Raw genomic sequence first — 24,357 nt, forward strand, 5'->3', positions numbered from 1 at the left:
GAAGATCGAAGCAATGGAGAGGAAACCTGGGCAACACCTTGGAGTGGAACACACCATCTCTCTACACCCCATACCCAATTTGTAGGCCTAATGCAGCGTAGTTTCCAACAACTACTAAACGAGAGCATGAAGATCGAAGCTCAGGAAAGGCAACCTGGAGAACACCTTGGAGTGGAACACACCATCTCTCTACACCCCATACCCAATTTGTAGGCCTAATGCAGCGTAGTTTCCAACAACTACTAAACGAGAGCATGAAGATCGAAGCAATGGAGAGGAAACCTGGGGAACACCTTGGAGTGGAACACACCATCTCTCTACACCCCATACCCAATTTGTAGGCCTAATGCAGCGTAGTTTCCAACAACTACTAAACGAGAGCATGAAGATCGAAGCAATGGCGATGAAACCTGGGGAACACCTTGGAGTGGAACACACCATCTCTCTACACCCCATACCCAATTTGTAGGCCTAATGCAGCGTAGTTTCCAACAACTACTAAACGAGAGCATGAAGATTGAAGCTCAGGAAAGGCAACCTGGAGAACACCTTGGAGTGGAACACACCATCTCTCTACACCCCATACCCAATTTGTAGGACTAATGCAGCGTAGTTTCCAACAACTACTAAACGAGAGCATGAAGATTGAAGCTCAGGAAAGGCAACCTGGAGAACACCTTGGATTGGAACACACCATCTCTCTACACCCCATACCCAATTTGTAGGCCTAATGCAGCGTAGTTTCCAACAACTACTAAACGAGAGCATGAAGATTGAAGCAATGGAGAGGAAACCTGGGGAACACCTTGGAGTGTAACACACCATCTCTCTACACCCCATACCCAATTTGTAGGCCTAATGCAGCGTAGTTTCCAACAACTACTAAACGAGAGCATGAAGATTGAAGCAATGGAGAGGAAACCTGGGGAACACCTTGGGGAGGCAGACACCGTTAGTAGGCCCTACCAAAGTTGTACACCCAATGCAGTTTTAAAATTCTTAGAGGCTGAAAACAAGACTATTGACGCTCAGCTTTTTTCAAAGGAACACAGCTGAATTGAGTGGCGCAGACAGACACAGGTAGTAGGACTCAAACCAAAAATGTGGCTCACTGCAGCAGAAAAAAGTTACAGGGGTACACAAGCTGCAGTGCTCTGGGCAGTGGAGGACAATTTCAATAGTGAACCGCAGACAGACTTTGTACGCCTACTATTAAAAAAAGGATGCTCTATGCAATTATAAATAGGTTCCAGGGGTACACGGGCAGCAGTGGTGTGGTCAGTGGAGGCCTAGTGGAAGGAGTGACCGCAGACAGGCATCGAAGGCCTAAAATAATAACACATGGCTGTAGGCAATTTTAAATTGGTTCCAGGGGAACACGGGCAGCAGTGGCCTGGTCAGTGTAGTAGTAGTAGTAGAAAGAACGGACCGCAGACAGGCATCGAAGGCCTAAAATAAAAAATTGGGCTGGCTGTAGGCAATTTTAAATTGGTTCCAGGGGTACACGGGCAGCAGTGGTGTGGTCAGTGGAGGCCTAGTGGAAGGAGTGACCGCAGACAGGCATCGAAGGCCTAAAATAATAACACATGGCTGTAGGCAATTTTAAATTGGTTCCAGGGGAACACGGGCAGCAGTGGCCTGGTTAGTGTAGTAGTAGTAGAAAGAACGGACCGCAGACAGGCATCGAAGGCCTAAAATAAAAAAATTGGGCTGGCTGTAGGCAATTTTAAATTGGTTCCAGGGGTACACGGACAGCAGTGGTGTGGTCAGTGGAGGCATATTGTAAGGAGTGACCGCAGACAGGCATCAAAGGCCTAAAATAATAACACATGGCTGTAGGCAATTTTAAATTGGTTCCAGGGGTACACGGGCAGCAGTGGTGTGGTCAGTGGAGGCATAGTGGAAGGAGTGACCGCAGACAGGCTTCGAAGGCCTAACATAACAAAAATGTCAATACAATGGTATTGTCAGTGGCAGGCATTGAAGGATGTCAGCGCATAGACTAAACATTGGTGGAGCTGTGAGATAATTTTGCAAGTGGTAGAGCACTGTTTGAGCTGGGGGGGGAACTGTCTTGTGGCCGGCGGTACAGGCCCAGGGCCCCTCATATTACAACGGTGTGTCTGACGTTGGGTGCGCACCACCACCGCCAGAGACACTTTATTGTACTAGGAGGGACCCAGTGGCAGTGCCGTCGACCAAAAGCGGGCACACGCACCTCTTCAGACAAACAGCACTCTCACGGGTGCTGGCGCCAAGTGTCGATACCACGGCCCCGTGTGGGGAGTTTGGCCATTTAGTGAGGTGTAAACATGTCGTATGCTGGACAATCAGGTGCAGAAAATTACGAGATTGGAAAAGTCATTCAGAATAGTCCACAGGCAAGACCTTTTCATAGGAAAGCTAGGTGTCAGCCGGGCAAGGTGGGGCAAAAGATTTCGAAATCCAGTTGTGGTTCATTTTAATGAAGGTTAGATCATCTACATTTTGGGTAGCCAGACGAGTCCTTTTTTCTGTTAGTATTGAACCTGCAGCACTGAATACTCTTTCTGATAGGACACTAGCTGCTGGGCAAGCAAGCTCCTGCAATGCATATTCTGCCAATTCTGGCCAGGTGTCTAATTTTGATGCCCAGTAATCAAATGGGAATGACGGTTGAGGGAGAACATCGATAAGGGATGAAAAATAGTTTGTAACCATACTGGACAAATGTCTCCTGTCACTTTGAATTGATGCTGCAGTACCTGTCCTGTCTGCGGTCATAGCAAAATCACTCCACAACCTGGTCAGAAAACCCCTCTGGCCAACGCCACTTCTGATTTCTGCCCCTCTAACTCCTCTGGTCTGCTGGCCCCTGCAGCTCGTGTGAGAACGATCACGGGCGCTGTGTGCAGGGAATGCCAGAAGCAAACGGTCAACAAGAGTTGATTGTTTGGTTGCTAATATTAGTTCCAAGTTCTCATGTGGCATTATATTTTGTAATTTGCCTTTATAGCGAGGATCAAGGAGGCAGGCCAACCAGTAATCGTCATCGTTCATCATTTTAGTTATGCGTGTGTCCCTTTTGAGGATACGTAAGGCATAATCCGCCATGTGGGCCAAAGTTCCAGTTCTCAAATCTGCGGTTGTGCTTGGTTGAGGGGCAGTTTCAGGCAAATCCACGTCACTTGTGTCCCTCCAAAAACCAGAACCCGGCCTTGCCGCGCCACCAATTTCCAGTGGCCCCGGAAAAGCTTCCTCATTAAAAATATAATCATCCCCATCATCCTCCTCGTCCTCCTCCTCCTCTTCGCCCGCTAACTCGTCCTGTACACTGCCCTGGCCAGACAATGGCTGACTGTCATCAAGGCTTTCCTCTTCCTCAGCTGCAGACGCCTGATCCTTTATGTGCGTCAAACTTTGCATCAGCAGACGCATTAGGGGGATGCTCATGCTTATTATGGCGTTGTCTGCACTAACCAGCCGTGTGCATTCCTCAAAACACTGAAGGACTTGACACATGTCTTGAATCTTCGACCACTGCACACCTGACAACTCCATGTCTGCCATCCTACTGCCTGCCCGTGTATGTGTATCCTTCCACAAAAACATAACAGCCCGCCTCTGTTCGCACAGTCTCTGAAGCATGTGCAGTGTTGAGTTCCACCTTGTTGCAACGTCTATGATTAGGCGATGCTGGGGAAGGTTCAAAGAATGCTGATAGGTCTGCATACGGCTGGAGTGTACGGGCGAACGGCGGATATGTGAGCAAAGTCCACGCACTTTGAGGAGCAGGTCGGATAACCCCGGATAACTTTTCAGGACGCACTGCACCACCAGGTTTAAGGTGTGAGCCAGGCAAGGAATGTGTTTCAGTTGGGAAAGGGAGATGGCAGCCATGAAATTCCTTCCGTTATCACTCACTACCTTGCCTGCCTCAAGATCTACAGTGCCCAGCCACGACTGCGTTTCTTTCTGCAAGAACTCGGACAGAACTTCCGCGGTGTGTCTGTTGTCGCCCAAACACTTCATAGCCAATACAGCCTGCTGACGTTTGCCAGTAGCTGCCCCATAATGGGAGACCTGGTGTGCAACAGTGGCAGCTGCGGATGGAGTGGTTGTGCGACTGCGGTCTGTGGACGAGCTCTCGCTTCTGCAGGAGGACGAAGAGGAGGAGGAGGGGGTGCGAACGGCTACAGCCAACTGTTTCCTAGACCGTGGGCTAGGCAGAACTGTCCCAAACTTGCTGTCCCCTGTGGACCCTGCATCCACAACATTCACCCAGTGTGCCGTGATGGACACGTAACGTCCCTGGCCATGCCTACTGGTCCATGCATCTGTTGTCAGGTGCACCTTTGTGCTCACAGATTGCCTGAGTGCATGGACGATGCGCTCTTTAACATGCTGGTGGAGGGCTGGGATGGCTTTTCTGGAAAAAAAGTGTCGACTGGGTAGCTCGTAGCGTGGTACAGCGTAGTCCATCAGGGCTTTGAAAGCTTCGCTTTCAACTAACCGGTAGGGCATCATCTCTAACGAGATTAGTGTAGCTATGTGGGCGTTCAAACCCTGTGTACGCGGATGCGAGGCTAAGTACTTCCTTTTTCTAACTATAGTCTCATGTAGGGTGAGCTGGACTGGAGAGCTGGAGATCGTGGAACTAGCGGGGGTGCCGGTGGACATGGCAGACTGAGAGACGGTGGGAGATGGTATTGTTGCCGCCGGTGCCCTAGATGCAGTGTTTCCTACTACGAAACTGGTGATTCCCTGACCCTGACTGCTTTGGCCTGGCAAAGAAACCTGCACAGATACTGCAGGTGGTGCGGAAAATGGTGGCCCTACACTGCCGGAAGGGATGTTGCGTTGCTGACTAGCTTCATTGGCCGAGGGTGCTACAACCTTAAGGGACGTTTGGTAGTTAGTCCAGGCTTGCAAATGCATGGTGGTTAAATGTCTATGCATGCAACTTGTATTGAGACTTTTCAGATTCTGTCCTCTGCTTAAGGTAGTTGAACATTTTTGACAGATGACTTTGCGCTGATCAATTGGATGTTGTTTAAAAAAATGCCAGACTGCACTCTTTCTAGCATCGGATACCTTTTCAGGCATTGCAGACTGAGCTTTAACCGGATGGCCACGCTGTCCTCCAACAGGTTTTGGCTTTGCCACGCGTTTTGGGCAAGATACGGGCCCGGCAGATGGAACCTGTTGCGATGTTGATGCCTGCTGCGGCCCCTCCTCCCCTACTTCAGAACTGCTGCCGCCTGCACCCTGTTCCCCCAATGGCTGCCAATCGGGGTCAAGAACTGGGTCATCTATTACCTCTTCTTGTAGCTCGTGTGCAACTTCGTCTGTGTCACCGTGTCGGTCGGTGGTATAGCGTTCGTGATGGGGCAACATAGTCTCATCAGGGTCTGATTCTTGATCATTACCCTGCGAGGGCAATGTTGTGGTCTGAGTCAAAGGACCAGCATAGTAGTCTGGCTGTGGCTGTGCATCAGTGCACTCCATGTCAGATTCAACTTGTAATGGGCATGGACTGTTAACTGCTTCACTTTCTAAGCCAGGGACGGTATGTGTAAAGAGCTCCATGGAGTAACCCGTTGTGTCGCCTGCTGCATTCTTCTCTGTTGTTGTTTTTGCTGAAGAGGACAAGGAAGCGACTTGTCCCTGACCGTGAACATCCACTAACGACGCGCTGCTTTGACATTTACCAGTTTCACGAGAGGAGGCAAAAGAGCTAGAGGCTGAGTCAGCAAGATAAGCCAAAACTTGCTCTTGCTGCTCCGGCTTTAAAAGCGGTTTTCCTACTCCCAGAAAAGGGAGCGTTCGAGGCCTTGTGTAGCCAGACGACGTACCTGGCTCCACAGCTCCAGACTTAGGTGCAATATTTTTTTTCCCACGACCAGCTGATGCTCCACCACTACCACTACCCTCATTACCAGCTGACAATGAACGCCCCCGGCCACGACCTCTTCCACCAGACTTCCTCATTGTTTTAAAAACGTAACCAAACTAACGGTATTTGTTGCTGTCACACAACTTACACGGTGAGCTATAACTTCAGTATGATTTAGCTACCCCTTTACAGGTGAGTGAGACCACAACGAAAATCAGGCATAATGTTACACACTCTGTTGTTGGTGGCAACAAATGAGAGAGATGCCACACACGCAGGACTGTCACTGAAGCACAAATGTAAATATTAATTTCCCACTGATTTGATTTTTTTTTTTTTTCAGGGAGACTGTAGGAAAAAAAAATAATAGAATAAAATGATTTTTTCAGGAAGAATTTAGAAACCAAATAAAATAAAATGATTTTTTCAGGGAGAATTTAGAAAACAAATAAAACAAAAAAAGGCTTTCTATGGCCCACTGAGTGAGAGATGACGCACACAGGAGTCAGGAGTGGCACACAAGCCCAGAGGCCAATATTTATCTCCCACTGATTGATGTAGTGATTTTTTCAGGTAGATTTTGGAACCCAAATCAAGCTAAAAAAATAATAGGCTTTCTATGGCCCACAATTGGAGAGAGAGAGAGAGATGGCACACCCAGGAGTCAAGACTGGCACACAAGCAGAAAGGGCAATATTAATCTCCCACTGATTTGATTTTTTTTTTTTTCCAGGGAGACTTTAGAAAAAAAAAATTATAAAAAAAAATGATTTTTTCAGGAAGAATTTAGAAACCAAATAAAATAAAATGATTTTTTTCAGGGAGAATTTAGAAAACAAATAAAAGAAAAAATAGGCTTTCTATGGCCCACTGAGTGACAGATGACGCACACAGGAGTCAGGAGTGGCACACAAGCCCAGAGGCCAATATTGTTCTCCCAATGATTGATGTACTGATTTTTTCAGGTAGATTTTGGAACCCAAATCAAGCTAAAAAAAAAATAGGCTTTCTATGGCCCACAATTGGAGAGAGAGAGAGAGAGAGAGAGAGATGACACACCCAGGAGTCAAGACTGGCACACAAGCAGAAAGGGCAATATTAATCTCCCACTGATTTTATTTTATTTTTTTTTCCAGGGAGACTTTAGAAAAAAAAAATTATAAAAAAAAATTTAACCGGATGGCCACGCTGTCCTCCAACAGGTTTTGGCTTTGCCACGCGTTTTGGGCAAGATACGGGCCCGGCAGATGGAACCTGTTGCGATGTTGATGCCTGCTGCGGCCCCTCCTCCCCCACTTCAGAACTGCTGCCGCCTGCACCCTGTTCCCCCAATGGCTGCCAATCGGGGTCAAGAACTGGGTCATCTATTACCTCTTCTTGTAGCTCGTGTGCAACTTCGTCTGTGTCACCGTGTCGGTCGGTGGTATAGCGTTCGTGATGGGGCAACATAGTCTCATCAGGGTCTGATTCTTGATCATTACCCTGCGAGGGCAATGTTGTGGTCTGAGTCAAAGGACCAGCATAGTAGTCTGGCTGTGGCTGTGCATCAGTGCACTCCATGTCAGATTCAACTTGTAATGGGCATGGACTTCTGCTTCACTTTCTAAGCCAGGGACGGTATGTGTAAAGAGCTCCATGGAGTAACCCGTTGTGTCGCCTGCTGCATTCTTCTCTGTTGTTGTTTTTGCTGAAGAGGACAAGGAAGCGACTTGTCCCTGACCGTGAACATCCACTAACGACGCGCTGCTTTGACATTTACCAGTTTCACGAGAGGAGGCAAAAGAGCTAGAGGCTGAGTCAGCAAGATAAGCCAAAACTTGCTCTTGCTGCTCCGGCTTTAAAAGCGGTTTTCCTACTCCCAGAAAAGGGAGCGTTCGAGGCCTTGTGTAGCCAGACGATGTACCTGGCTCCACAGCTCCAGACTTAGGTGCAATATTTTTTTTCCCACGACCAGCTGATGCTCCACCACTACCACTACCCTCATTACCAGCTGACAATGAACGCCCCCGGCCACGACCTCTTCCACCAGACTTCCTCATTGTTTTAAAAACGTAACCAAACTAACGGTATTTGTTGCTGTCACACAACTTACACGGTGAGCTATAACTTCAGTATGATTTAGCTACCCCTTTACAGGTGAGTGAGACCACAACGAAAATCAGGCATAATGTTACACACTCTGTTGTTGGTGGCAACAAATGAGAGAGATGCCACACACGCAGGACTGTCACTGAAGCACAAATGTAAATATTAATTTCCCACTGATTTGATTTTTTTTTTTTTTCAGGGAGACTGTAGGAAAAAAAAATAATAGAATAAAATGATTTTTTCAGGAATAATTTAGAAACCAAATAAAATAAAATGATTTTTTCAGGGAGAATTTAGAAAACAAATAAAACAAAAAAAGGCTTTCTATGGCCCACTGAGTGAGAGATGACGCACACAGGAGTCAGGAGTGGCACACAAGCCCAGAGGCCAATATTTATCTCCCACTGATTGATGTAGTGATTTTTTCAGGTAGATTTTGGAACCCAAATCAAGCTAAAAAAATAATAGGCTTTCTATGGCCCACAATTGGAGAGAGAGAGAGAGAGAGAGAGAGAGATGGCACACCCAGGAGTCAAGACTGGCACACAAGCAGAAAGGGCAATATTAATCTCCCACTGATTTTATTTTTTTTTTTTTTTCCAGGGAGACTTTAGAAAAAAAAATAATAAAAAAAAATGATTTTTTCAGGAAGAATTTAGAAACCAAATAAAATAAAATGATTTTTTTCAGGGAGAATTTAGAAAACAAATAAAAGAAAAAATAGGCTTTCTATGGCCCACTGAGTGACAGATGACGCACACAGGAGTCAGGAGTGGCACACAAGCCCAGAGGCCAATATTGTTCTCCCAATGATTGATGTACTGATTTTTTCAGGTAGATTTTGGAACCCAAATCAAGCTAAAAAAAAAATAGGCTTTCTATGGCCCACAATTGGAGAGAGAGAGAGAGAGAGAGAGAGAGATGGCACACCCAGGAGTCAAGACTGGCACACAAGCAGAAAGGGCAATATTAATCTCCCACTGATTTTATTTTATTTTTTTTTCTAGGGAGACTTTAGAAAAAAAAAATTATAAAAAAAAATGATTTTTTCAGGAAGAATTTAGAAACCAAATAAAATAAAATGATTTTTTCAGGGAGAATTTAGAAAACAAATAAAAGAAAAAATAGGCTTTCTATGGCCCACTGAGTGACAGATGACGCACACAGGAGTCAGGAGTGGCACACAAGCCCAGAGGCCAATATTGTTCTCCCAATGATTGATGTAGTGATTTTTTCAGGTAGATTTTGGAACCCAAATCAAGCTAAAAAAAAAAATAGGCTTTCTATGGCCCACAATTGGAGAGAGAGAGAGAGAGAGAGAGATGGCACACCCAGGAGTCAAGACTGGCACACAAGCAGAAAGGACAATATTAATCTCCCACTGATTTGATTTTTTTTTTTTTCCAGGGAGACTTTAGAAAAAAAAATAATAAAAAAAAATGATTTTTTCAGGAAGAATTTAGAAACCAAATAAAATAAAATGATTTTTTCAGGGACAATTTATAAAACAAATAAAACAAAAAATAGGCTTTCTATGGCCCACTGAGTGAGAGATGACGCACACAGGAGTCAGGAGTGGCACACAAGCCCAGAGGCCAATATTTATCTCCCACTGATTGATTTATTGATTTTTTCAGGTAGAATTTAGAACCCAAATCAACCAAAAAAATAAATAGGCTTTCTATGGCCCACTATTTGTGTGAGAGATGGCACGCTCAGGACTGGCACACAAGCCCAGAGGCCAATATTAATCTCCCACTTTTTTTTTTTTTCAGGGAAAATTTATAAACCCAATAAAAAAAATAATAAATAGGCTTTCTATGGCCCACTATCTGAGAAAGAGAGATGGCACGCTTAGGACTGGCACACAAGCCCAAAGGCCAATATTAATCTCCCTTTTTTTTTTCAGGGAGAATTTATAAAACAAATAAAACAAAAAATAGGCTTTCTATGGCCCACTGAGTGAGAGATGACGCACACAGGAGTCAGGAGTGGCACACAAGCCCAGAGGCCAATATTTATCTCCCACTGATTGATTTATTGATTTTTTCAGGTAGAATTTAGAACCCAAATCAACCAAAAAAATAAATAGGCTTTCTATGGCCCACTATTTGTGAGAGAGATGGCACGCTCAGGACTGGCACACAAGCCCAGAGGCCAATATTAATCTCCTACTTTTTTTTTTTTTTCCAGGGAAAATTTATAAACCCAATAAAAAAAATAATAAATAGGCTTTCTATGGCCCACTATCTGAGAGAGAGAGATGGCACGCTTAGGACTGGCACACAAGCCCAAAGGCCAATATTAATTTCCCACTGATTGATTTATTGATTTTTTCAGGTAGAATTTAGAACCCAAATAAAGCAAAAAAAAAAAAAATAGGCTTTCTATGGCCCACTGAGTGAGTGATGATGCACACAGGAGTCAGGAGTGGCACACAAGCCCTGAGGCCAATATTTTTCTCCCACTGATTGATGTAGTGATTTTTTCAGGTAGATTTTATAACCCAAATCAAGCAAAAAAATAAATAGGCTTTCTATGGCCCACTGAGTGAGAGATGGCACACACAGGGATGGCACTCTAGCAGAAATGTCAATCTTAATCTCTCACAAAAAAAAAAAAAAAAAACAGGGAGTGTCCAACAATTACTATCTCCCTGCAGTAATCTCAGCCAGGTATGGCAGGCAGCAATAAGGAGTGGACTGATGCACAAATTAAATAAAAAGTGTGGACAAACAAAAAAGATAGCTGTGCAGAAAGGAAGGAACAAGAGGATTTGTGCTTTGAAAAAAGCAGTTGGTTTGCACAGCGGCGTAGACACAGCAATGCAGCTATCAGGGAGCCTTCTAGGGCAGCCCAATGAGCTACAGCGCTGAGGAAAAAAAAAAATGTAGCTTCCACTGTCCCTGCACACCGAAGGTGGTGTTGGGCAGTGGAAATCGCTACAGCACAAGCGGTTTGGTGGTTAATGGACCCTGCCTAACGCTATCCCTGCTTCTGACGAAGCGGCAGCAACCTCTCCCTATGCTCAGATCAGCAGCAGTAAGATGGCGGTCGGCGGGAACGCCCCTTTATAGCCCCTGTGATGCCGCAGACAGCAAGCCAATCACTGCAATGCCCTTCTCTAAGATGGTGGGGACCAGGACCTATGTCATCACGCTGCCCACACTCTGCGTTTACCTTCATTGGCTGAGAAATGGTGCTTTTCGCGTCATTGAAACGCGACTTTGGCGCAAAAGTCGCGTACCGCATGGCCGACCCCGCACAGGGGTCGGATCGGGTTTCATGAAACCCGACTTTGCCAAAAGTCGGCGACTTTTGAAAATGAACGACCCGTTTCGCTCAACCCTATCTCCTACATGTAGGTTCTCTTAGTACTTCTGATAACCCAATAATTCAGCTTTGGAATAGTAAACTGTACTGCCATATTAAGTCTAGTTTTACATTGAGGGCTCATACTCAGCTGCATTTAGAAAATCGGTCCGAAGTTGGTCCCGAAAAGTCAGACAAGTGTCATGCGAGTACAATGCGATTTTTCTTGCCTAGCATCTGTATAACATGCTTATGAAATCAGTTTAGCAACTAATTAAAGAATCTTAGATATAGGTATAAATAGTAGATAGATAGATAGAAAAATGGATAGATAGAAAGATAGATATATAGATGTAATTGAGACATATAGTGCAGTGCAGTTTACTGTACATGTATTTAGCTCATAATTAAATACATAAAAAAATGGTGTGTGGTCCCTAGAATTTTTAATTACCAGCTGATGTTTATAGCCTGGGAAGGGGGTAATTAATATGATGGTTTATTATTTTTTATTTTGCAGTAATAAATGTGAAAAAGAAGGATAGGGAGTTTTTATTTAAAATAAAGCAGTCTGTGTCTTTCAATTTAAGGACTTTATTCTGGCTGTGTATTTTTTACAATATGACAATGGGGTTAGCAATAATGGTGTCTATGACACCTCTCCATTATTAACCTCTGGGCTTGATGTCAGCAGCCATAAAACTGCTGATCTCAACCCCAATACTATTTCCCCACTTGCCACCACACCAGGGCAAGTGGGCAGAGTGAGGCTAAGTGCCAGATATGATGCATCTTATGGATGCGCTATTTCTGAGGCGGCTGAGGGCTGATGTTCTTAGTCTGAGAGGTGGCCAATATCCATGGCTTCTTCCAGCCTATTAATATCATCTCACAGCTTTCTGCCTTTGCTGGTTATTAATTATAGGTGGACCCAATGTCATTTTATTTCGGGGTGGTTCCCCCATTTTAATAACTAGTAAAGGCTATGTAGACAGCTGTGAGCTAAATTTAATAGCCTGGGAAGCTCCATGTTTATTACCCCTTCCCAGGCTATAAACATCAGCCCCCAGCTGTCAGCTTTTTCTCAGCTGGTTATTAAAGATTCGGGGCACAACAAGCCATTTTTTTCATTCTACAGTATATATATATCTTTTATTGTATTCTGAGAGTTCCGGTTGTCAATTTTCTGTGCTCAGATGATGACATGTCAGGTTTCCTTTGAGATGGGTGCATAAAAATCGCACAGCACACACATGGTCTGTGTGCTGTGTGATTTTTTTTCTCAAAGCCATTGACTTGCATTGGTGAGTCTCGTCCGATATACATGGCTGCTCGCAACATTCAGTATTTTTTTCTCAGTCCAATCTGAGCTGAGAAAAAAAATTGCAGATGAGCAATGAATCATTAAATAACATTAGTCAGAGTGCAATCCAATTTTTTATGGGATTATACTAGTCCGTTTTAACGCAGATGAGTATGAGCCCTGAGAGTAGCAGTGGAACAAGCTTCTTTAGTGACCAAGGTACACTTTTCATGATGCAACCTGTTAAACTTGACTGCCACTGCCGACAAGAAAGTTTGAACGTTTCTGTGATTATTATGTACAGTAGCATGCAAAAAGTTTTAGGCAGATGTGGGAAAAAAAAGCTGCAAAGTATGAATGCTTTCATAAATAGAAGTGTTTATTTTCATCAAGTAACAAAATGCAAAGTAAATGAACAAAATAGAAATAGTGACCGCCAATACGCCTTTTAACTGACCTGTGATATAAGAGACTAGCCTCCCCATACAGGTAACAATCTAGCATCTGTCGGTTGTGCACTATAGCTGACAACTTGCTGCATCAGCCATGATCAGTGTTTGCATCTTCCAAATCTGTTTAACCCCTTAGATGCTGCTGTCAGTAGTGACTACATCATTATATATGGTTAACAGAGTGTGGGGGCTTCATCTTTATCCCAATTGGTGCCCTCAGATCATGATTGTGTGGTCCTGATGTTTGCGGTGGCAATTCACGACCAAATAGTGGCCTTAGAGTCTGACGGCTGTGGTAATCTGTTCAGAAGTTAGCGGCATTTAGGTGGTAAAAATACACATTTTCATTTTTCTCATGCCACTTTGCATTAATTCCTGAAAATCACCCGAAGGGTTAACAAACTACCTGACTGCAGTTTTTTAATATGTCAGGGGGTGCTGTTTTTAAAATGGTATCACTTGTGGGGGTTTCCCTATATATAGGACCCCCAAATTCACTTCAAACATGGATAGGTCCCTAAAAAAATACATTTTGTAAATTTCCTTGAAAAAAATTTAAATTGCTGATACATTTTTAAACCTCCTAAAATGCTAACAAAATAAAATAACATTTTGCAAATAGTGCTGATGTAAAGCAGACGTGTGGGAAATGTTATTTATTAATGTTTTGCTGTGGTATGACTATCGGGATTAAAGGGATAATCATTGAAAGTTTGAAAATTGCTAATTTTTTAACATTTTTTTCAAATGTCTGATATTTTTTATAAATAAACACAAAACATATGAACCTAAATTTACCATTATCAAAAAGTATAATGTGTCACGAAAAAACAATCTCAAAATCACTGGGATTTGTTGAAGCGTTCCAGAGTTATTACCACATAAAGTGACACTGGTCAGATTTCAAAAATTTGGCTCTGTCACTAAGGGGTTAAATCAAATCAATATTTATAATTAGTGTTGAGCATTCCGATACCGCAAGTATCGGGTATCGGACGATACTTGCGGTATCGGAATTCCGATACCGAGATCCGATACTTTTGTGGTATCGGGTATCGTTATCGGATCCATAGTGAGGTGTAAAATAAAGAATTAAAATAAAAAATATTGATATATTTACCTCTCCGGCGGCCCCTGGACATCACCGCGGGTAACCGGCACTCTTCTTTGTTTAAAATGAGCGCGTTTAGGACCTGAGCAATGACGTCGCGGCTTCTGATTGGTCGCGTGCCGCCCATGTGACCGCGACGCTACCAATCAGAAGCCGCGACGTCATTCTCAGGCACTAAACTCCTCATTCTAGGAATTTAGGACCTGAGGAATGACGTCGCGGCTTCTGATTGGTCGCGTCGCAGTCACAATCAGAAGCCGTGACGTCATTCCTCAGGTCCTAAACGCGCTCATTTTAAACAAAGAAGCCTGCCGATTACCCGCGGTGATGTCCAGGGGCCGCCGGAGAGGTGAATATATCAATATTTTTTATTTTAATTCTTTATTTTACACATTAATATGGATCCCAGGGCCTGAAGGAGAGTTTCCTCTCCTTCAGACCCTGGGAACCATCAGAATACCTTCCAATACTTGGTGTCCCATTGACTTGTATTGGTATCGGATATCGGTATCGGCGATATCCGATACTTTTCGGGTATCGGCCGATACTATCCGATACCGATACTTTCAAGTATCGGACGGTATCGCTCAACACTATTTATAATTCTTCTAGGTACACTTGGACTTGCAAACAGTTTTTGAAGGAACTCGGCAGGGAGGTTGTTCCAAACATCTTGGAAAACTAACCACAGATCTTCTGTGGATGTCGCTTGCGCGAATCCTTCTGTATCTGGGGATTTATTATGATGGAATATAGGCTGAACTGGATGGACAAATGTCTTTTTTTGGCCTTACTAACTATGTTACTATGTATCTTCATGCAATCCCACAAAGAATGGATGATATTGGATCAGTGCTGAGTGGGAACCTTATCATCACTTCTAAGATTCCTTGTTCTGTTTTCCACAGAAGATGGTCTTAAATTACATTATTTCTATGTTTGAGGTTGTAGGCATCCCCACCTATCAGCTGTTATTAGCGCCGTCCATAACCGGATATAAATATAAATTATCTTAAATTCTCTTAATTACCCAGCAGTAGTCAAAACACATTAAATGTTGCTGTACAGATCAGGTTCGTTCAGTGCTCACTTCCAGGATTGAGACCAATTTGATATTGCCTAAACAACCATTTCAGAAGCTTGGATGGATCTTGTTTCCATTGTTTAACTGGTGGAAATCAGTAGATCTATAATAGCAAATTTGCCTGTTTTTAATTAAGACATGTCCCCATATCTCTTGGCTATAATCACAAGACAATGGCTGGGATATCATGTTTATGAGAATTGATTAGTGAAGCCACAGGTTAATACAATTGAAAGAAATAAAAAGAAGTCTGATAATAGATAGTGTATGTTATGGAATCAGTATAAATGGAATTCTAATATAATTGCATAGCGCTACCAAATGGTAGTCTACACTTTCATCAATAAACGCTACACTTTTCACCAATAAATGCTAAATACACACTTTGTATCTTTTACTAAAGATGTTGTCCACTACTTTAGAATTGATGACAGGATAGGTCATCAATGTCTGATCGGCCGGGGTCTGACACCAGGCAGGCACTCCTGCGATCAGCTATTATCGGTGTTGGTGGCCATCGTAAGTGCTCACTTGCGGAGCTGGACGTCTGCTGATAGTGGCTACCGCAGAGTACTACATATTCACCTGCTATTGATTTGAATAGGTGGCGGATATGTAGTACCTACAGCGGCCACTACAAGAAGACAGCCAGCTCCGCAAGTGAGTACTTCTGGCCGGTGGCCGCCAACACCAATAGCAGATGATCAGCAGGGGTGCTGATCACACATTGATGACTTATCCTAATTGTTGGTCATCAATGAAAAAGTGGTGGAAAACATATTTAATTGTGAGTTGAAAGTTTATCATTATGATTTGTGCTCACATCACTGGACCTTCAGGCTTCCAGTAGTAGTTAAAATGTAAAAAGCGGAACCAAGGTATTCTTGAATCTCAGCAATTCTTTGGCTTATTACATGTAATCATGGATCAATTCTCTTTTATTACATTAAAAAAATACTTGGCAAAAGCTTTTACTATGTAACACCTACACAATATTCTAGTTTTAACTGAGACCAAGTGGAGTAGCAAAAGGAGATAATAGCCATACCTAGGCCCCTAATGTAGGCATCATCTTAGATCCCATATCCTGAGGTCCACTCCTGACTACTTTTAGGACCTAGGGGGCCTCCATTACCTACCATAGACTCTATATCCTATATATGAAACCAGCAGCATTATATTGAAATCCAGAATTTAATGAAGAAACATAGTGCAGGTGTCCTGGGGTCTTGACTATCTTGGGGACCTATGGGGCCTCCATTACCTACTCTAAGTTTTTTGCAACTCAACTTAGCTGAGAAGAGGTGGAGATGAATTGTGATCATGCATTACAGCATCTCTCTCTTGAAGTCTAAGAGAGTTAATTGTCATGATAGCATCAATGGCGGCCTCAGTCAGAAGAAGGCCACTGAGCAAAAACAGTATATGAACGGGAATCACAGACAGGAAGGAGAAGACCCAGGGCATAGTCTGGCCCTTTTACACCAAAATCTACCATCAAAATCATGCTGACAGGGTCTCTTTGAGTATAGAGGAACCAAACCAAAAATCAAATCGAGCCCTCTCCTATTGCTAGCTTATAATTTTCCACCCACTGTGGGACAGAAGAGCATTGAGTGCATGACACTTGTTTGCGCCACTTATAATCTCATGTAGCGGAAAGTTTTCACCCAAGATATTCCATTTCTTTACTGTTTGCAAATAATGTACTTTACTAACCAAGGAACCTTGTGCAGATGAATAGTGCTAATTTGAGCTAGGACTTCCTCGCAGCTGTGGGGGTACTCATATGAGACATTTTTTGAGGCATAGAAGCAGAGCATACACTTGCCATGGGTCCATGTAGATACTATCATTGAAAGACCAGTTTGATCTTTGACATGGAACTCATTTTCTTCGATTTACATCGAAGACCCTTTGACAGACCAGTTTGATCTTTGACATGGAACTCACTTTCTTCGATTTACATCGAAGACCTTTAAGCAATATTTTGAAAAAGAAAGGTATAATATTTTGGCATAGCAAAACTATTAGCTTCTGAAAAAAAACCTTAGGTGCCAGTTTAGAGATATCATACAATAACGAAAAAATATTTTTTAGCCCATTAGCTATTAGAAATTATATGGGTAGACTGGTTTCTAGAAGAGCACAAAGTCAATGATCTTAAGATACACTTACAAAATCTGCGCCAGTGTACTGATCCTGCCTTTTGTAGGTATTTGGGTTTAGAGAAAGCTCTCACCTGTCAGTGCAAATCTCAGAACCATTAGTCTCAGGACATCTCTCCGAGGATAGTGGGGGTTAAAACATAAATTTCTAACCGAGCCCACTTAGCACAGTAATATCATGCTCTGCTGCTTCTCAACTGGGACTTACAGCAGCTTCTCGCTTTCTATCTCATGTCAGATGTGATCTGTAAGAGAAAAGGTGGTGTGATACTCTGCCGTCCGGTAATGGTGCAGGACTGAGAAGATCGCTGAATTGGACATTAGTGGCGTAAAGCTCTGCAGCTCCAACAAATACCATAATATTATTAGGCTGATGCTCTACAGGCTCTTTTTTTTTCGCAAGTGGGCTGCCAGTGGCGTCATGATATGCAGTCTACAGGTTCTAGCCATTCATTATCGGCAGCTTGGAAACCTCTGTAAATCATGTTGCAGAATTCCAGGAACACTGTCCAATAACCCGAGGCTCAAACAATTAACTGGAAATAATAAAGTAGTGTGTACCGGGTAATAACGGCAACAAATATACTCTGACATTCACGCACAGATTCACGATAAATGTTTCTTAAATTATGACAAAACGGGGCAGGCTTGTAAAATTGGTAAAATCCTGCAAGTCATATTTCTGTAAATCAGTATAATGAATATCGTGTGGTCTGAGCACTGGCTATTTCTTTATTTCTTCCCTTTAATGGAGACCGAAGACTCCGATGTTGCTCAGTAGAAAGTTTGAGATTAGTGACGTCTCGTGACTCTCGTGAACTTGTCAATTATGGTCAAAACGCTGATTAATCATGGGAAATATTAGAATTTGGTCCAATGGAGCAACTAAGTTCCGTCTAAAAAAACAGCCAGGAATTTTTTAATTTTACATATAAGGGTGTGTGACATTTTTTAAAAACATCTTGTAGTTTTGCAATTTTCTTCTTAGATGAGAACACTAACCAATAATTTACCATAGTTGCTAACAGTCCCAATTTTTCTAGGTCAGTCCCATTAACTGGACAAAAGTGATAGGATTTAATAAGAACTGGAGTTGAGCAAAAAAAATTGTAGCTCCTTTGTTCGACATCCATGTCAGTTGGGATTTTGTACAACCATATGGAGTGATCATATAAATAATGCAGGGCCAGCAACACAACAAAAAGCATTCTATATGTGTATACATAATGTATATGTGCAGTGTATATATATATATATATATAAATATATATATGCATATACAGTATATATATGAACTTCATCGTCAGGCACTTGTATGAGGGTTTTCAGGGCACCTCTTTGATTGCGACGCCCCTATGATGTCTTTACATCACAGATGCATATCATGATGTGGCATAAAGGTACCTTCACACTGAACGATATCGCTAGCGATCCATGACGTTGCAGCGTCCTGGATAGCGATATCGTTGAGTTTGACACGCAGCAGTGATCAGGATCCTGCTGTGCCATCGTTGGTCGGAGCAGAAAGTCCAGAACTTTATTTCGTCGCTGGATCTCCCGCAGACATCGCTGAATCGGCGTGTGTGACGCCGATTCAGCGATGTCTTCACTGGTAACCAGGGTAAACATCGGGTTACTAAGCGCAGGGCCGCGCTTAGTAACCCGATGTTTACCCTGGTTACCAGCGTAAACGTAAAAAAAAACCAAACACTACATACTTACATTCTGGTGTCTGTCCCCCGGCGCTGTGCTTCTCTGCACTGTCTAAGCGCCGGCCAGAAAGCACAGCGGTGACGTCACCGCTGTGCTCTGCTTTCCGGCCGGCGCTTACAGAGTGCAGAGAAGCACAGCGCCGGGGGACAGATACCGGATTGTAAGTATGTAGTGTGTTTTTTTTTACGTTTACTCTGGCAACCAGGGTAAACATCGGGTTACTAAGCGCGGCCCTGCGCTTAGTAACCTGATGTTTACCCTGGTTATCAGGGGACTTCGCATATTGGTCGCTGGAGACCTGTCTGTGTGACAGCTCTCCAGCGACCACACAGCGACGCTGCAGCGATCGGGTTCGTTGTCTAGATCGCTGCAGCGTCGCTAAATTCGACGGTACCTTTAGACTTGGCAACTAGGCCTCACACAATGTCATAGACTTCATAATTAGAAGAGGCTCCCCGGATTCAAGCATTGCAGTGCTAGCCAAGGAAGTTTTCAGGACCTTGTCCTGTCTGCCACGAATGCCTGACGAGGGTGTTGCAAATCTTTTTCCTCAACTATAATATTACCACATCCAAAATAGGGTTTTAGAGATGTTATTGAGCATTTCTGAAGTCAGGGCTGATGGATGGGGGAGCCAGGTGTCAAATTTCCACTGATCAGACATTGATGACCTATCCAAAGGATAGGTCATCAATGTTAAAGTCCTGGACAACCTCTTTAAATGTCATGATTTAGGCATTCTAAATGTTGAAAAGTATGTTTTTGCTTTGGCATATTTCTAGTACCTAATTTCTGTGTGTCTAGTCAGAATATAGTAGAAAGATTGGACAAACAGAAACACGAGTCTCCACACCCACAAGATGACCCGGAACCCACTTGGAAAAATGCACAATAAAAAAGCAATGGACAGTGTCCAGTCTTGGATGACGCCAAAAAAATATTTTATTCTGTCATTCGAGATGCAACGTTTCGACCAAATAGAGATCTTGAGGAAGACCTCTATTTGGTCGAAACGTTGCATCTTGTATGGCAGAATAAACAAAGATTTTTTTTGCATCATCCAAGACTGGACGCTGTGTATTATTTTTTATTCTAGTCAGAATATAGTGAGTATATTACGAGTGCTCACATCACCAATTGTGCCCTGCAGAGTCATAACATTTAGTCATAATCTGCAGGCAGAAATCTATGGTGCATCAAATGGAAATCCAGCACCATCTGATCCTAAACAATCTGCTGACGGGAGGCTAAGAGAACAGATATGCCTGGGATTTTCCTTATAATATGCACTACAGTAATTAAGTCCAATGACAGATGCTTGTCTTTTTAAATGAGGCCAGAACCACGGACTAAACCAGGACTCCGATAAGCCTCTACCACGTACAGCCGAAAACATGAATTCTGTCCTCGGCAATTATTACATTCTAAAATCAATAACTTTCAGCTTAATGAGTGCGTGCGAATCACAAAGGATATCATTTAGTGGACACAGATGGACTGATACAATGAAAGAGTAATTGTTTATTTTACCATTTTTTCCTACTTTTTAGATTGTGATAATAACACACGGTAGGTTGAAGGGCGTTGAAATTTATAGAAATGTAAACTGGTTACTTACTATGTGACAATCGGAGGGTGGGGGTTTAAATTTTTAGTAACCGGTTCCTTAGCCTTCCAGCAAAGTTATACGTTTTGGCAAATTACCCTCATCTCACCCAGTTATCACTGGCAGAAGCCTTGCCAATACTGCGGAACATCCTCTTATAGCTGCCAGTGGAGGAAATGAGAGAAGACCGAGGCACATTCTGTAAGCAGGAGCACAAAAGTCAACGGTTCGGAGAACACTAACGCGAGAGAGTTATTGTGGCTTATGTGGAAATGCTGTGGCGTACACTATGAGAGGGAGGCACACATTTTACTGCAGAACCTCGTATTGGTCCATTGGGTGTCGAGTGCCAGATTGCTATTTGAAATGAGGTTCTGCAGTAGCTGGAGTAAGTGTGAAAAATAGTGTACCTTGCCCATAAAATATTAAAAGTAATCTGTCAGTATGTTTTTGCTATGTAATCTGACAGCACCATGATGTAGGACCAGAGACCCTGATTCCAGCAGTGTGTCACTTAGTTTACTGCCTGCAGCAGTTCTTATAGATTCACAGCTTTCTCTGTTATAGATTAAGCAGGGTTCAGAATGCAGAGCTCTGTATAACCCCGCCCTCACCACCGATTGGCCGCTTTTTATATCCTTACAGAAAACTTCTAGTCAGTGGTGGGGGCGGGGCTGGACTAGGAGGCACGAGGCAGCTTCTCCTGTAAGGATAATCTCCTGATGATAAAACACTGATTGTATAGCAACAGCAAAATACAGCCTAGTAAGTGACACATTACTGGAATCAGGATATCTGCTCCTATATCATTGTGTTCTCAGATTACATAGCAAAAGCCTGGTGACAGTTTTCCTTTAAGTAACCAGGTATGATCTGTAGAAAAAAATAGAGGTGATCGAAGTCCTCAACTAATATTCATATGAATGAAATTTGCATACTTAATTAACTTTATAAAATTAGTAATCTTTTAGAATAGTCAATTCCGTGTCTCCTTCTAAAGCCCTAGCAGATAATGTGTATCACAATCATGACTAGAACAATATTAAGATCAAGCGGTGCTGTTTGGTCAATATGCTTCTTAATGAATCCCTTTGCCAGTCTCTATGCTGAGCTGTGTACACTTCTTGGGGGTCTATAGTGCGATCACTTGGGTTTTCAGGACCCTTACTAATCTTCAGGCGATTTAAGTGCCTGCTAAATAGAATTTGTGGACTTTTTAAACATTATTTAATTTAAAAGAAAAAAAAATCAATTATAAAATCAGAGTCAAAAGGGGTATTCTGCAGACCACGTCCTTTTTATGGCTATGGATGACATGGAGCCATGATTTGACCTTGTCCATGAGCCTCCTTCACTTTGTATATCATCTTTGTGGATTGGTTTTTAATATTTGTATATATTAACTAAATATTTTTTGCTTTTTACTATTTTTATATTTGTGTGATTTTTTGTATTTTTGTTTAAAACCTTCCCTATTCTAGAAGTCCCAATTAGGGTTGAGCGAAACGGGTCAGCCAGATTCAGAAGTCGCCCCCTGTGTGGGGTCGGCCATGAGGTCGGTGATCTTCTGATCTGGAATCGGAATTCCGATACCGAGTTCCGATATGTTTAAGATATCAGAAATCGGTATCAGAATTCATATTTAAGTGTAAAATAAAGAATAAAAAAAAAAAAATATTGATATACTCACCCTCGGACGCGCCCTGGTTCTCACCGGCAGCCTTCCTTCCTAAGAATGAGTGCCTGAAGGGCCTTCGATGACTTTGCGGCTTGTGATTGGTCGCGTGAGCAGTCACATGGGCGGTCACGCGACCAATCACAAGCCGCGATGTCATCTAAGGTCCTTCAGGCACTAATTCTTAGGAAGGAAGCGTCCGAGGGCACGTCCGAGGGTGAGTATATTCCTAATAGGTATATACTCACCCTCGGACGCGCCCTGGTTCTAACCCGCAGCCTTCCTTCCTAAGAATCAGCACCTGAAGGACCTTAGATGACGTCGCGGCTTGTGATTGGTCGCGTGATGCCCATGTGACCGCTCACGCGACCAAACACAAGCCGCGACGTCATCGAAGGTCCTTCAGGCGCTCATTCTTAGGAAGGAAGGCTGCCGGCGAGAACCAGGGCGCGTCTGAGGGTAAGTATATCAATATTTTTTATTTTGATTCTTTATTTTACACTTAAATATGGATGCCAGGGCCTCAAGGAGAGTTTCCTCTCCTTCAGACCCTGGGAACCATTAGAAACCCAATGCACTGCATTGGGTTTCGTGTTTCGGCCGACCCCGACCCCGACTTTTTTATAGGATCGGCCGATTTCACTCGACCCGACTTTTGAAAAAGTCGGGTTTCGTGAAACCCGACCCTATAAAAAGAAAAGTCGCTCAACCCTAGTCCCAATCGTCCGTAAATTACAACATTACTCCATTTTATTCTAAATATTGTCTAACATCATCTTTAATCTTTGGTCAATGTTTAGTTGCTATTTGTTCTATTATTTTTAGGCATGCTCCTTTGTATAGAACTTTTTCCAGCTGTCACTCTGCCCCGAAACCTGCTGACATTAGGTCATAAAATTATATATAAAGATCTTGTCATCTCCGAGTCTGTACCGAAAACATACAATGACTAGGTCACACCTCATGGCGTTAAATCGGAGCTGCGCTAACACCGACATAGACATAATCTTCTTGTATCAATATATTCCAAAACATGAGAACAAGTTGTCCCTGGATCTCAGTATGATTGTACTCATGTCAGATGAGTTTCTGTAAAGTGCTTTGTATCATGTGAAGAGGATGGAAAGCTTTCTACCAAGCTTGCCTTGCCCCCACCACTCTTTGCGTCCAAACCACTTTTTCGTATTGATACTGCTGCACAAGAGAACATCTGTGAAGGTTTTCTCTTCGTATTTAAGATCCAAGCCGTGCCTAACCAGACAGCCATCTTTGCAGCCGCTAAATTGCTGTTGTTTGTTTTAAGTATATGGCAATTAGGGAATGATCGTTTCTCTTACCTAGCAAATAATAGCCTCGTATATCTACACGAAAGGTAAGGTAGTTTTTTGTGTGTAGCAATGACCTATATTTTTCTTCCGTATGACTATGTCAGATGTAGAAACAATATTTCTTAAATTCAGTTGGGTATACTTTCCACTATAATCACCCTGAGAAAAAGAGAATATCTGACAAACACCATCTTTTCTGCAATGTTCATCAATGCCCAGAAAGTGCCCCTCGATGGTGGGAGTTAAGTTGATTTTGTACTGGTTCTTGTCTACTTGAATTTACATCAACCTCTTTAATTCCCATTCTTTCACTCTTCTTCTCTTTATCTTTCAACCCACTGGCTTTGATTGCCGCTCTATCTCCTTCTTATCTCCCTCCGACTCCCCCTTCTATGTAGCGTGAGGATCATTTACATATTTATCACCTACTTCCACTTGCCTAGTCTCTCTCTCTCTCTCTCTCTCTCTCTCTCTCTTGCATGGTATCTTTCTTTTGTTCATTATCTTGAATCTCTTCTGTCACTTTTAGTCCCATCCATGACACCATGCCTTGCCTCCTTTTCTATATCCATCTCCACTTTGCCTACAAGCATCTGCCTTTCTTTTCCACTCTCCATCCCGTTTCATTCTTTGCTGACTGTA

At 43.0% G+C, this 24,357-nt stretch overlaps 1 protein-coding gene across 1 annotated transcript in view; it reads left to right on the plus strand.

Annotated features, from left to right (window-relative positions):
• ELFN2 (extracellular leucine rich repeat and fibronectin type III domain containing 2) overlaps positions 1–24,357 on the plus strand; it is a 160,305-nt gene that overhangs the window by 129,613 nt on the left and 6,335 nt on the right. The window lies entirely within an intron of this gene.

This window comes from Ranitomeya imitator, chromosome 8 (assembly GCF_032444005.1).
Source record: "Ranitomeya imitator isolate aRanImi1 chromosome 8, aRanImi1.pri, whole genome shotgun sequence".
Classification (NCBI taxonomy): Eukaryota; Metazoa; Chordata; class Amphibia; order Anura; family Dendrobatidae; genus Ranitomeya; species Ranitomeya imitator.